This window comes from Trachurus japonicus, chromosome 15 (assembly GCF_045865225.1).
Source record: "Trachurus japonicus isolate A0001 chromosome 15, Traja_1.0".
In the NCBI taxonomy this organism is placed as follows: domain Eukaryota; kingdom Metazoa; phylum Chordata; class Actinopteri; order Carangiformes; family Carangidae; genus Trachurus; species Trachurus japonicus.
The window spans coordinates 8408657-8424520 of NC_140921.1; the positions used below are offsets into that span (position 1 = coordinate 8408657).

At 39.7% G+C, this 15864-nt stretch overlaps 2 long non-coding RNA genes across 4 annotated transcripts; both read right to left on the bottom strand.

The window, feature by feature from the left end:
- Positions 1-2892: 2892 nt before the first annotated feature.
- Positions 2893-6326, bottom strand: LOC146973161 (uncharacterized). 2 transcript variants are annotated; one of them, XR_015037806.1, is made up of 4 exons: positions 5824-6326; positions 4523-4633; positions 4206-4408; positions 2893-4128 (listed from the first exon to the last, which is right to left on the bottom strand). It is a non-coding gene; the product is annotated as an uncharacterized LOC146973161 (long non-coding RNA). The 2 variants fall into 2 exon arrangements; XR_015037805.1 differs by having other exon boundaries at positions 6177-6285.
- Positions 6327-12589: 6263 nt separating this feature from the next.
- On the bottom strand, positions 12590-15853 carry LOC146973162 (uncharacterized). Of its 2 annotated transcripts, XR_015037808.1 has the most exons (5): positions 15145-15853; positions 14946-14980; positions 14650-14772; positions 14336-14529; positions 12849-14260 (listed from the first exon to the last, which is right to left on the bottom strand). It is a non-coding gene; the product is annotated as an uncharacterized LOC146973162 (long non-coding RNA). The 2 variants fall into 2 exon arrangements; XR_015037807.1 differs by having other exon boundaries at positions 12590-14529.
- Between the last annotated feature and the right edge of the window lie 11 nt (positions 15854-15864).

The following is a 15864-nucleotide window of genomic DNA, read 5'->3' on the forward strand; positions in this document are numbered from 1 at the left end:
GTGCAGATTTCTTCAGTGGCCTTTTGGTTCATGGCAAGTACATCATCCTGCAACAATGCAGGGAGGCCAGCAGCCTGTCTGCAGTCCCTTTCCTCATGAAAACATATAAATCCAAGTCTGCAAGAGGACTCAACTGGAGGAACGATAAGTACAGGTGTGAATCACGGCCCATGTGAGGTAAACATTGGCACGACAGGAAGAGCAGTGTGTATTTCAGCAGCACCAGGACTAAAGTTGCAACGATTCACAGTTTTTCTTTAAGATGGACAGAGGTGGCGGCAGACAGGGATTTGAGGGTCCCAGCGGAGAAGAAGATCAGCAGGGATAAGGGATGCCCGACAGCGTGGCCGACTGCCTGAACAAACTGGTGGTGGTGAAGCTGAACCGGAGGCCTGGGCCCCAGCTGGGACTTGCACATATGAAATAAAACAAATACATTGACTTCTCTCTCTTAATAGGGAGGAAGATACGAAAAAATGTGCAGGTGAGGCCAGAAACCCGAAAGGCTTATAACATGACCTCATCTTGACCTAACAAATAATTTAAACAAAGTAAAGAAATAATATTAACATATTAACAGAGAAATAACAATAAAAGAAGAAAAAAATGAAGATAAGGGAAGATGATGATAGTAAAAAATAATAGTCGTAGTAATGATAACAACACTAAATAAATAAATGGAAAAAGGTGATATTAAAAAAAGAAAGCAAAACAAAAAAAACCTGAAATCATTTTTTGGGCAAAAGTGAACTGAACGTATTTCCACTTGATGAACCTTGTTGTGAACGCGTTCATTCTGGCGTTTGTGAACGGCGCTCTCTCATACTATGACTTTGTTCAGGAGTGTGCCAGATTTCCATAGAGCCTTCCGGGAAAAACCCCAGTTACAACACACTGTAAACAGGCGTTAACATGTCGCTGAAAAACCACCCAATCTGGCAACACCTATCAGCTGTTTGGATCAGCGGCGCATGGAAGAGGCAGAGTGTCTGTATGGAGGAATACTAAAAGATAAACGGGGGTTAGACCAAGTCGTCCAAGTAATTTGACATATTTGAGAATTTTAGAAAATAGTAGTTACTTTCAGTGTTGTGCAAGTTAATGAAAAATAGTAACTAGTTACAGTTACTAGTTACTTCATTTAAAAAGTAACTCAGTTAGTAACTGAGTTACTTAAACCAAAAAGTAATGCGTTACTGAGAAAGTAACTTTTTCGTTACTTTAAAACGTTTATTTTGGTGGTTTTTTTCCAATGCTCCCACTAAATAAAGGTTGATGGAATAGGCTTTATGCACAGCTCCACTTACTTCCTGAACTTAAACCAGCTCCTTTATTTCCTGTCTTGCATTATTGGACAAACTGATTAATCCAGGTGTGTCTGTGACTCTGACCTCAGTAGTAATGGTCAGACACCTGGAATCAGGAGCAGTGGAGCTGTGGAGCTGTGCATAAAGCCTTTTCCCCTCTATCCGTCATTTCTGTAGACTGATGCTGATGAAAAAACGCGTATTTTTATCTGTAAATTTTACCATCATCATCATGCTGCATCTTGACCGAGTTACATTCAAGAACCTGACGGAAAGTAGGTAAATTCACTCCAGCGGTCTTTTTTTTTTTTTTTTTTTTTTTCGATCTATCAGCTGTGTTTACCCAGAGCGATTGCTCTGTGTTTAGCGTTTCAGGCGTCAATTGGAGTCCGTCTGTCTGTCGGATTCATACCGCTGCTGCTGCTCGGTGGAGTGGGTGCTTGTGTGTGCTTGCTGTTATTCGAGCTGTGTCCCAGGGGCTGCAGGCTGCACTGGCGCACAGCTGATCGGTCTGGGATGCTGCGTTAGCTGCGTTACCTTTAGCTCGCCGTCATGCCCTGTCCTGAGGCAGCTGATGTGTGGCCGAAACCACCTTGCGTTTCATTCAACCGAACTGTAGTAACGCGCCACTTCACATTCTCAGTAACGGCAACGGCGTTGTAACGATGGGAAAAGTAATTAATTAGATTACTCGTTACTGAAAAATATAACGCCGTTAGTAACGCCGCTATACTCTAACGCCGTTATTACCAACACTGGTTACTTTTCCTGGTAATTACTTTCATCACGCTGTAACTCAATTACTTTTTGGAGAAAGTAAAGTAGTAACTATAACTAATACTGGTTAAAACTGCTAAAATAATTGCTTCTGTGGTTTTATATGGGCTGAAGCAATCATTTTGAAAAATAATAGCTTGTAGCAACATATTGGGAATAAAAAGAAAAGAAAAAAGAACTATGAACTAGGTCAGTTTTGTAACTGTGAACTTATTTCAAATTTTTGAATTATGAACTATGAACTGAACTAGTTCATTTTAAAATATGTGAACTGAACTTTGAACTTTAATCTAGAAAGTGAAATTTCCCAACACCGGTTGTATGCACCATCGTGTACAAACCGTCTTCTGCTTTTGTGACGTTCTTGCGTAGCCCAACTTCCTCTTGAGATAATTGATTTCAACAAGTCTTGTGAGAAATTTATTGTGTTTTAATTTTAAAATTTTAACTCTCAGACTTCAAATTCATTAAGAAAATTAGAGGATTAAGGGTTTTTATGAATCTTACAACTTAAATTATCTATTGCAGTTTTGGTATTAACATATAACCCATTTAATTTTATAATTACAGTTGTAGTTATTGTAATGTTTTCATGCTTTCTTATCAGGTTATATAGTTCACAAAATGTCAGTCAACCTTTCACATAACACTGATGACAGTAATTTTGCTGATAAGGACACAATTATTAATCAAATAGAGCCGAGCAAATGTGGTGTCAACATAACATCTGATATAGGATCCATCGTCCACAAAAAGGTCACACTGTTCATGGTGAAAAAGACAGACAGAATGAAGTAATCACATGTAACTGATAGAAAATAATATATGTTTATATTTGAATTGACATGCAAAGTATATATACATTTACATATAATAATTTGGGAGACGTTTTTATCCAACATGATTTGAGAGACAATGCTAAAGCTTCAATGCAGGGGCTTAGTTAGTGCAAAGAGGTTGAGTACAGATAGTCCAGTAATTTTAAGCCAAAATGGGGGTCAACCTTGAACACATTGCAACAGAAGCAAACTCAACTGATTTTGTATCCTCAACATGTCCTGAGTGAGAGCGAAAAAGCCCTGAAGAATCCCATTAGGGGAAAGTTTCAAAAAAGACCAATATATAGCGCATTCATATGCCTATTAATTATTTTTCTCACGTGAATAGGGTAAAAAAAATTACATTTAGATATCTCCATGAAAATTACCCAGTTGATTACTTACAATCAGACAAACAAAAAATGTATTACAAGTTTTTTGAAATTGTTTTCTAACATGGTCAAATTTGCATACATTTGCATAAATTCTACCGTTTTGACAGCACAGGTATATATAAAGGTGCTGTGGTGGTACCGGCATGAACATTTTTCTTTTTATGGTCAGAGAATGATCATTGCCAGTCCGCAAATGTAACACCTGGGTATCTCTATAAATTAGTTGGGTGAAGAGGCATTTTCGATACCAAAGTTACAATGTTAAAGATCTGTTAAGACTTGTTAAAAAGAAGTGCCATAATGACAAATTATCTTTTTTATATCACATCTAAAACAACCCCGCCGCCCCCATTCTCTAAACTTGGTTGGTTGGTTGTAACACTTGTGTCCGTCATGCAATAGCACAGGCGTGCCAGAAACTTGTCAACTGGCCCTTTAAACATTAAAACAGACAGAGTCAAGTCCACAAAAACAGTGAACAGAACCAAAAACACGAATGCTACAGATTCAAGGAAATAAATAAAGAGAATTAACGCTGAAATGATCAGCAGAAAGTTATCAACCAGCAACAGAACCAAAACTCCCACAGTTCTTCGTTTTTCCTCAATGGCCACAGAGGTGGCAGCAGGCAGAGCAACAAAGGTCAAAACCACAAAAATGACAGAGAGAAGTATTGGTAGGAGGATGAGGAGCATGACGAGGTAGATGGAAGCTAGGTACATGGCGAGAATAATATAAAACATGAGAACACAAAGAACCCACGGCGCGACACAGGCCAGAACAGAGGTCAGAGTTCCTCTGATGTAGGTTGGGTGGGCGATGATCATGTACCTGCAGGAAAAGAGGAGAAGGTTATATTCAGGATATCACAGCAGCGCACATTGATGCTGGATACACAGATAAGATACCTTTCCACTGCGATACACATCCTGAAGATGAGACCGATCATCATCCCAAAGAGGAAACCAATCGCTGTGACTGATAATATATACGCGCCTCCCACTCCAGTGTCTCCAGTCGCCAGCTCCAAGGGGATCAAGGAGCAGATCAGCACCAGATTGGACATGAGGAGGTTTGTCATAAAGAGCACAGAGACCCGATGCTTTCGAGGCTATAGGAAACAAAAAAAGAAAAGAAAACATGTTTCTTATTCACTAGACGTCATATGAATAAAAGTTCACATTAAGAATTTCCATTAATGCATAAGTGGACTTGTGTTACATACCGTGCAACACAGGAAACAGAAGACCACGAGAGTTAGGGTAATGCCAGCGATGATGTTTATCCATTGCAAAACCTTCTGGCTCTCGGTGAACAACATTTTATGGCTGGTTTCCTGTGTGATGGAAGAAGCTGTGAGTAAAGGTGTGAATAAAACTATCAACTGAATATTCTAAACCAAGGGCAACACAAGTTCGTTATACTGAGACGGCAGGAGATGTGTTTCCAATCCAAGTGTATAACAGTTTATTCCAAAAAACAACTGCAATTTACCCCCAAAAGGTTGTCAACATTAATCAGCATCGTAGAAAAGAACAGGGCTTCTTCCAGGGCCGGGGCCTTTATGGTTAAAGTCAGGGACGTACATGACTATAGAGGGGCAGGGGCTCAACATCATAAAAGGGCAGTATGTGTGTTTTTTTTTCAGGCCTTCATATCAAAATAAATAAATTAAATTAAAGCAGAAGTAAGTGGTCCGGTCGTTTTGGCTAATGCTGCATTCCAGGCAGGCTTTTGAAACCGTAAATTACAGCTTCATGTCACAACTTACGATTTTGTAGCGTTCCAGGCAACCCACTCGTGTTTTTCCGACCTGTTTTACCTGTGAAAGTCACTATAACGGCCACTCGTATTTTTCCGACCCGTGAACTCGTACCAGATCGAACTGGTATGACTTCACAGAATGGAAAAACACGAGTTACGGGCTGCCTTGAACGCACCATACTGTAACAGTCCTCGTCCCTACGTCACCACATTCAGGCGCATCCCTTGGCTGCACACACAGCCCTTCATGCCGTTCTCTCTCCTCATTGGATAAAAACTGTAGGATACGATAAATGTTTTCTCCTCGGCTCAGAGCAGAGCAGAGTGACTGACAGACCCGTGTTTCGGTCCAAACACTCTATGTAAGTGATTGCTGTCGGAAGATATAACTATTTAAGACTTATATTAACACAAATATATCACTTACTTCTGCTTTAAATTAAATTTACTATTACTATTAGAGAAGGCCTGCTCGCCTTCAGGACTGCAGTCAACAGGCTGGACCAATTTCCCAACCAAGGCCAATTAGGTGCACATTAACATCACATGAGTGAAAGCGCAAAATCTAAAATGTGACATACCAAGAAATGACTACCGTGATTGCTTCTGTGCATGTTTCAGAACAGCAGCAATGTTACAACAGCAATGTCACAATAGACTTATAGTCACAAATGGGCGCTTTTCTGAAATATAATCGTATTTAAGCTCATTGAATAAGTGTCAGCACCACAAGGAAGTGATGTTGGTGGATGTATAACTCACAAAAGTTTAAGTCGCTCCACTGTCCCGTCTCTCCGCCCCTCAGAGACAGATAAGAGCAGCAGCGGACAGAGAGGCTGCGTTGGGCTCAACACACACACATTATACAGTGTCTAATACAAGGAAATGCTTTTTTTTTTTTTTTTTTACACCGTTACGCCGTTGTTTTTTTAGCACAACAGGAATTTATTTACTTGTTTAAAAAACACACACGCAGTACTGAAAGTATAGACAACTGTCACAAAATTAGTACTAGAAATCTCAAAAAACCATGTTGTTTCTCAGGCAAGTTCTTCAGGAGGGAGAGCCGCATCTTCCCTCTTGTTGTTATTAATCCAACAGAAATATCTACAAACCTGCTCGTTTGTATCCAAATCAGCTGAACGAACGGCAGCGTCCTTCGAGTTGTTGTTTAGTGACTGACAGCAGCTGGCAGCGGCTCCACATGTTTGTGCGTCTCTCCTCCTCCAGTCCGTCACTGACAGTAAGTTTGTAGACGAGGCGGAACTTCGCAGAAACTCATGTAATCGTGTGCGTATCAAGAAAACCCACCGGCCGTTAAGATACCCCTCCTCAGAGCGACTTCCTGTTGGTAATTTCACCCTTGAAACATTACTAACGTCAAGCCAGCCCTCACGTTTTGCTGTGCGCGCATATACTATGCATTATGGCAAGAGCGAGAAAGGACTGATTTCCAACATGATCAAATGTCTCCTCAAGAAATTCAATCATTTAATCAACAAAGGCAATTTAGAAAAGGAAAAGCAAAGAATATGTGTACATTATACAGTATTATGTTAAACAAAGGTCATTCAATGTGCTTTACAGAGAAAATGCATTAACAATATTAGTTAAAGCGTATTAAGAGAATGAAAACATAATAGCACAGATTACATTAAAATAGATAATATCCAGTTAAAGAGCAGGATTAGAAGATTAAATGAAGGCAAGGGCGGATAACTGAATTCATTGCTTCTTTTCAAGCCGGTTATGGTCTTATGTGCCTCCTTTACTTCCTCTGATTTTTTCCTCCTTCTGTCTCTCTGCCTAACAACCTGTGATCATTTATGCTGCTGGTCTGCTGGTATCAGTGTCCCTGTCCATCCTGCAACAGCACACTGAGGCCAAAAACTTGTCTGTGGTTCCTTTCCTTAATAAAATATACAAAAATAAATCTGCAAGAGGACTGAGCTTTATGAAAAGAAAAGAGAGATACCAGAGGTCCGTGTTATACCTTTCGACAAGGACCAAAATGATGGTGGAGAGAAATATTGTGAAACAAACTTTACCTTTGAAAGCTGGTGGAAAACAACCTGGATATTCCTCTTGACAGTTTTCTCGTTTGTATCAGTCTTTTCTTGTCTAATGCAACAATTTGCAACTTGTGTCATGAAGGCGATTTGTCATGGGTTTTCTGCTGCTTCTTATCTCTGCCTCTCAGGAAGTGAACAGAGGTGGGGTTTTTCAAGTCATCAGGTTTAGGCAATAAGAGTTCTTAGTTAGGGTCAGAAAAGGAAAAAATGTATTGCGACATTTTTATTTTTTATTTTTTTATGGTTCCCTGAATGTAGTTTTCTAGTGAATTCAACACGGAGCAGACTGGACTGTACTACACCCCCTACAGAGACCTGTTTGCTGTCCCTCCACTAATCAAAATTTAACTTACACAGTCCCTGTCAAAAAAGGTATCCTTCCTACAGGATTATACCCTTTAAAAAAGGATTGGATCTCCTGTTTCCTTTCCTTAGTGAAACGTGGCATGAGCCAGAAGTATTTTCTGCCCTAAATTAATCTTGCCCCCCTGACCTTAAAGCAGAAGTAAGCAATATTTTTGTGTTAATATAAGTCTTAAATAGTTATATCTTCCGACAGCAATCACTTACATAGAGTGTTTGGACCGAAACACGGGTCTGTCAGTCCCTCTGCTCTGCTCTGAGCCGAGGAGAAAACTTTTCTCGTATCCTACAAGTTTTATCCAATGAGGAGAGAGAACGGCATGAAGGGCTGTGTGTGCAGCCAAGGGATGTGCCTGAATGTGGTGACGTAGGGACGAGGACCAATAGATCCATGACGAGGGCGGGGGCTGCTAACTCCATCGGCTGACAAGATGTTATGGTGCGTTCAAGGCAACCCGTAACTCGTGTTTTTCTGACCTGTGAAGTCGTACCAGTTCGATCTGGTACGAGTTCACGGGTCGGAAGTTACGAGTGGCCGTTATAGTGACTTTCACCGGTAAAACAGGTCGGAAAAACACGAGTGGGTTGCCTGGAACGCTACAAAGTCGGAAGTCGTGACTTGAAGCTGTAATTTACGGTTTCAAAAGGCTGCCTGGAACGCAGCATTAGCCAAAACGACCGGATCGCTTACTTCTGCTTTAACATTCATGTAGATACCCCCTCATGTCACTCTGCTGCTGAGCTCCTCCTCCCACTTGACTGTTCAAATCTGCAGCAACACATTGATGCCCCCACACACTCCAAGGGGCACACGCTTCGGGAGTGGGCTTTCTGCTCTGCTGCCCCCCACTCTGGAGTGGCCTCCCAGACCACCAGAGGGCACTGCTGTGGACATTACCTAAAAACCCACCTTTTTAAAAGAGCATATCACTGCTGATTTTATGTGTATATGCACAGATTTTAATTTGTAGCACTTTGAGATTTGTTTTATGAAAAGTGCATTAGAGGTAAAAATGTATTATTATTATTAATTTATTATGCTGGGAGTCACATTCATGTTAGAAACTATTAACTTGCTATAAACTGTAGGCGCTTTGCTTCTCTCTGTCTTTGTCTCCCCCTGTTGTTTTTATTGTAGTCATATAAAGCTTAATTAGATAAAAAATTTTAGATTTATCTAAGACAAATATTTTCAGAAAGGATTTGTGAGAAAGGATGATACCAGAGGTGCTCAAATTGACAATGAACAAATATAAATAAGTTACATATTGTTTTGTTTATCAAAAATAATGTAGAAAGTACTTACAACAAATACTACAGTACTGTTGTAAACTAATTGTGCAAAAGTTAAACAAGCATAAAACAAACAAATATGTAAAAATGAGAGATGTGGTTATAATGGCAGTGTTCATGCTGCAGATTATCTCTTGGCTACTTGATAATATAACAAAGCATCAACTTTTAATAGACATGAAGAGAAAACAAAACTTTATGTGCTCAGTGAATATGTAGTTAGACATTTCTTCCTCAATTTTTCTATTTCTCCTTCTTTCTCTGTCTACATGGAGTGACTGTCTATAAGTTGATATCATTCATTCTGATATCTCTGTCACTGCTCATCCTGCAACGACACACACAGGCCAAAAACTTGTCTGCAGCTCCTTTCCTGCTGAAAACATAGAGAAACAAGTCTGCAAGAGGACTGAACCTCAGGAAAGTCACTGAAACAGTGAAGGTAAAACGATTCCTTGATGCTTTTGCAAGGAAACCAATGCTGATGGGCAGGAACAACAGTGTGTAAATCAGTAGCACCAAAACCAAAATGGCCACAATTCGGCGTTTTTCATCAGGAGGGACACTGATGGCTGCAGACAGAGCTTTAATGGTCCCAGACAGGGAGAAGATGAACAGAGGGAGGGGGAGGAGGAGGAGGACAGCATAGATGATTTCCATGGCCTCAAGATGATTTCCAAAACTGAAGGATATAACAAATATTAAGACTAGAATAAAGACCCAGACCATGACAGAGACCACCACAGAGGTCTTGATGTTTCTTCTGAAGCGGTACCACAGCGGCCAGGCGACGACCAAATACCTGTAATACACAGACACACACATCGTCTTTGTGGATGAAATAAAATGTTCAAACAGAGAAAAGCTACACACAGCTACTTTCCAGGGCGATGCACACCATGAAGCAAACGCTGGTCATCAGGCTATGTGCATAAATTCCATTGAAGATTGTTATGATTAAATTCTGAGGTTTTGCCACAAACGAGATCATGGAGCAGAGTTGAATGATGTCAGAAATGAGAAGGTTGATGATGTAGATCGGAGCCACGTTACCATCTCTGACCTGCACGAAAACATTGAGAAGAGTAAACACAGTGGTTGGAAACTGATGACATGTTTTTATCTTGTTCTGCTGAAAACTGCACTCATATAAATTTGTCATCAAACTCTTCTTCAGTCATGAACTGAGTTCTCACCTGAGAGAAAAGTTGATAGATGGCCACTAGGGTCAGTGGGAGGCCGATACTGATGATGATGCACAACACCACATCAATGAAGTCCTCATATCTTCGAGGCATGCTGCTTTCAAAGTTGTACTCGATATTGCTGTCATTGTAGCTTTCATACAGCGAGGTGTTATAGAAATCTTCCATTGTTCAGTGTGAAACCTGTTGTTTGACAGTAAAACAAGTTTTTTCTTGATGTTTACTTCATACTGTTCAGTGATGATGCTAAAGCTGTGAACTGCTGCTCACACAGTCGTTTGGAATCACTTCATTCGAGATGGTGGAAATAAAATTCTCTTCTTCGTAAACAAAGAAATTCTCATTCTCCCTCCTCCCTGTGCCATGTGGGCTCAGCAACCGTCTTCTACGGTGGCCCTGAGAGCTCAACATACTGTACTCTTAAAATAACACATGCACACAAACACACTACAATTCAGGAAACAACTTCACCCAGCTGATGTTCTCTATCGTCTCGAGACTATCTCTCTCTTCCATATGTAACTGAGTGGAGAGATAGTCTCTCACTCAGAGAACCAAGGTTACAATGTAACCATACGATGCATGCACTGCAAAAACTGATAACAACTGCAAAAACTTGTGTCCCCACAAACACCTCTGTTTTGTTGTGAATTTTCAATTACGTGTTGTCAAACTGATGATTTTGTTTGCATGCTGCAGTGTGTTGAGCCCTCAGGGTCATCGTAATCTGTAACAACCTGTTGTTTCCTTTCTTTACTGTACCACCATCTTGTTAAAATCTGTCTTGTTGGTCGCAGCGACTGCTCTGAATCAGCCATCTTAATCTTGTGAGCACAATCTTGAGCTCCACTCAATCTTGAGTGTCTGCTGATGTGTTTTATGAATATTACCAACCTCTACTTCCAAATCCTAATCACTATTAAAATTCTAATGTTGGTTATAAAGTTAATCATTAGTCAAAAGTATAGTAAAATTTTAGGCTTTGTCTACATTGGCTATATTTTCACTGTTTCAGGATATCCCCACACACACATCCTGTGATAGGTGTAATAAAGTAATTTGATAAAATGTTTAGTATTAATATTAAATTAGTTCCTGATAGCTACACATTGATTACCTACCAATTTTCCACACAGTACAACTGTAGTACAGTGTAAAAAAAAAAAAAAAATTAAAATTAGCCCAAATCTCAGAAACATGAGGCAAGAGAGAGGAAAAACTGAAAATATCAAACAAAAAATATAACTGTATATTAATTTACATCAACAGTCCAGGCCCTTTGTCATGTATAAATAACTTAACTGTTTTTTTCTGAATGATGTTAGACATAGATTGAGAGAAATAATGCAGCAGAAAGTTTACCTTTGAAAGCTGGTGGAAAATAACCTGGATGTTTATTTCATGATTTCTCATCAGTCTGGTCACATCTATGGAGTAACTCTGCAATATATACCACGAAGGAGGTTCTTCATCTAATCTCTGCTTCATCTCTGCTTCTCACGAAGTGAAGTGTTTCACTTTTATACTGCCGGATGTAAAACATGTGTGCATGGCATCTCTGTATTCATTTTTTCCTATTACTTTTGTTGAAAATATGCATTAGCTACATAATTTAAAAGTGCCCAAATGACAACCTGCAAGTGGGAGAAATGTTATTAGAAAGTTGTGGTGGGTAAAGAGGTTTCCAAAGATGTTCAAATTTACAATTAATAAAGATAAACAGACAGTATGTTCATAGGAAATAACAATGAAGAACTTACAAACAAAAATGCAATTCTGGTTAGACATTATTTATAATCAGGAGAAAGTTAAACATGCAGAAAACAGAAAAAGATTTAAGTCTGAGAGAGCTGAGGTAATATTAGCACGGTGGTCATGCTGCAGATTATTTCAGCTAATTAAAGTGATATACGTTTTACTTTTCAGTCTAAAGTTCAATAATGATACACATGAACTTTGAACAGAACGTTTAATGTATTTCTTGAAGCTGTCACAGTGCAGCACAGCAGATTAAGCCACAATTAAATGTCTTGTTGAAACGTCAGAAGCATCTTGGACTGATTCCCCGGTATCAACTTGGATTCCCTCAAACCACCTTCATTCATCTCTGCCCCTGTAAACCCAGCAGTCTTCTGTCTGTCTCTTGGTTCTTGTTCTTGTTTTTATACAAAAAATATGTTTACAAAAAGTAAACAAATAATATGTTTTTATTTAGAAATTATGAATAAAGAATTGAAACAAAAAAAATTTACTTTGGTTGGACATTAGTAACAAGAGCAATGTTAAAATGTAGAAAACAGACAATATGAAGATGTAAGAATAAGAGAGTTGTTGTTATAATGACAGAGTGGTCATCAATCAATCAAATCAAAATAAACTTTGCTGCTGATTGTCTCAGTTTATTAAAGTGATATAAACTTTGCTTTCCTGACTTAAGTGTAATAATGATATTCATGAACTTTTAAAGGGATAGTTCAACATTTTGGCAAATTGGCCCACTGCCATAATCGCTATAGTCATAGCAGTATGTTCGTTACCTTTAATTGTTGGCGTAAACTATTTTTAGAATGGTGGAGCGGAGCCGCGAGCTGCTCAGAGCTACGCTACGGAGGCTCATGGGATTTCCTGGTTTCCCACATCAAACTCATCAAATACACAATCCAACAACTCCAAAACGCTCTGGTGGACAAGTTGTGACCTTCACATTCACCACGCTATGAGATAATGACAGAACGTTGCGAAACTGAGCCGTTTTCGAGGTAAATACAGAGTCTGCTTGCTGAAAAACTGTCCCTGAACGCAACGCGCATCAGCGGTTTTGCATGAATTTACCTGACAAAACAACTCGTAACGTTCTGTTATTATCTCATATTCATTTTGCTGATAAGGACACAATTATTAATCAAATAGAGCTGAGAAAATGTAGTGTCAACATAACGTCTGATATTGGATCCATCGTCCACAAAAAGGTCACACTGTTCATGGTGAAAAAGACAGGCAGACTGAAGTAATCACATGTAACTGATAGAAAATAATATATATTTATATTTGAATTGACATGCAAAGTACATACATTTACATGTAATAATTTGGCAGACATTTTTATCCAACATGACTTGAGAGACAATGCTAAAGCTTCAGTGCAGGGCCCTGTAAGTACTTTACTTCTTTCATCTACAGTTAGTGCAAAGAGGTTGGGTAAAGAAGATAATCGAAAGTGGATACTAAGTGCTATTAAGACATGTTTTGAGTGTTAGATGTGATGATGATGTGTTCAGTCACTTGTTCCACCATCGGAGAAACCACAGACCAAAACAGTCTGCATCAAAGCCAGAAGACGTTCTTGAGAAACACCCAGTGGCTAACAGTGAGTTTAAGGCTGCATGATTGAGTTCCAGTAGATGGGGTGTGCTCCCATGCACTTGAACTCAAAAAGGTTACTTTGAAGGCAGCTTTAGTGGCTTGAAATTGATTAGGTGGACATGATCTATTTGGACAAGGTAGGACAAGGTAGGCAGTGGTCAAGGTGAGAGACAACCATGGGCTGTACCAACAGCCGTTCAGCATATTGAGTGAGGTAAGGCCTGACTTTTCAGATTTTTATGGTCAGAGAATCGCCAGTCCTCAAACGTAACACCTGGGTATCTCTAGAAATTAGTTGGGTTAAGAGGCATTTTTGATACAAACGTTAAAATGTTAAAGATCTGTTAAGACTTGTTAAAAAGAAGTGCCATAATGACAAATTATCTTTTTTATATCACATCTAAAACAACCCCGCCGCCCCCATTCTCTAAACTTGGTTGGTTGGTTGTAACACTGTTGTCCGTGATGCAATAGCACATGCGTGCCAGAAACTTGTCAACTGGCCCTTTAAACATTAAAACAGACAGAGTCAAGTCCACAAAAACAGTGAACAGAAAAAAAAAGAGTGCTACAGATTCAATGGAATTAATAAAGGAAATGAAGACTGAAATGATCAGCAGAAAGTAATCAACCAGCAACAGAACCAAAACTCCCACAGTTCTTCGTTTTTCCTCAATGGCCACAGAGGTGGCAGCAGGCAGAGCGACGAAGGTCAAAACCACAAAGATGACGGACAGAAGTGTTGGTAGGAGGATGAGGAGCACGTTGAGGTAGATGGAAGCTAGGTGCATGAAGGCGAAAAAAATATAAAACATGAGAAAACAAAGGACCCACGGCCCGACACAGGCCAGAACAGAGGTCAGAGTTCCTCTGATGTAGGTTGGGTGGGCGATGATCATGTACCTGCAGGAAAAGACGAGAAGGTTATAATCAGGATATCACAGCAGCACATTGATGCTGGATATACAGATAAGATACCTTTCCACTGCGATACACATCCTGAAGATGAGACCGATTATTAACGCAAAGCAGAAAGAGAATGCTTGTATATACAGGACTCCCATTCCCATGTCTGCAGTTATTAGCACCAAGGGGATCAAGGAGCAGATCAGCACCAGATTGGAGATGAGGAGGTTTGTGACAAAGAACACAGAGACACGATGCCTTCGAGGCTGCAGGAAACATTAATGAAAAAAAAAAAGAAAACATGTTTCTTATTCACTAGACGTCATATAAATAAAAGTTCACATTAAGAATTTCCATTAATGCATAAGTGGACTTGTGTTACATACCGTGCAACACAGGAAACAGAAGACCACGAGAGTTAAGGTAATGCCAGCGATGACGTTTATCCATTGCAAAACCTTCTGGCTCTCGGTGCGTGTGTCAGACAACAACATCTTATGGCTGGTTTCCTGTGTGATGGAAGAAGCTGTGAGTAAAGGTGTGAATAAAACTATCAACTGAATATTCTAAACCAAGGGCAACACAAGTTTGTTATACTGAGACGGCAGGAGATGTGTTTCCAATCCAAGTGTATAACAGTTTATTCCATAAATACTAAAAAAATAAAACAATTGCAATTTACCCCAAAAAGGTTGTCGCTTCTTCTAGGGCCGGGTCCTTTAAAAGAAAATCACGTTGAGTGCAAGTGCAAAGTACAAGTAGGCCTACAAGTACAAGCTACACATCTAAAATGTGACAAAACCAAGACATGACTACTGTGACTGCTACTGTGCATGTTTCAGAACAGCAGCAAAATGTTTACAACAGCATGTATAACTCACAAAAGTTTAAATCGCTCCACTGTCACGTCTCATCCATGTGTATTAGTGTGCACACGCAGAGTTATCGATGAGGCAGCATCTTGTGTACTCCCTCTCTCTCTCTCTCTGTGAGGGACAGATAAGAGCAGCAGATGACAGAAAGGCTGCGTTGGCCTCAACACACACACACACATACCCGTGTCTATTACAAGGAAATGTTATACTATTTGTGTGATTGAATGCGTTTTTTCCATAATGTGAAGCACTCTGTGTACGCGTACTATGATGAGTGGGTGCTATATAAATAAATTTTTACTTACTTACTGTTCCTACTTACATGCGTAGGCTACCGTACGCAGCGTAAGGTAGATAACCCTGGCATTTTTTACACCGCCGTTGTTTTTATTTTAACATCCCCATGCACAACAGGAATTTATTTAGGCTACTTGTTGAAACACACGCAGTACTGGACGTATAGACAACTGTCACAAAATTACTACCAAAAAAAAACATGTTGTTTCTCAGGCAAGTTCTTCAGGAGAGGTTTTTTCCCATGTCATGTTTCCTTACGACACCCGCATCTTCCCTCTTGTTGTTATTAGTAATCTCTCTACGAACCTGCTCGTTTGTATCCAAATCAGCTCGGTCTCTGTGAACAAAAAGCAGCGTCCTTCAAGTAGGTGTTTTAGTGACTGACAGCAGCTGGCAGCGGCTCTACATGTGTGTGCCTCTGTCCTCCCA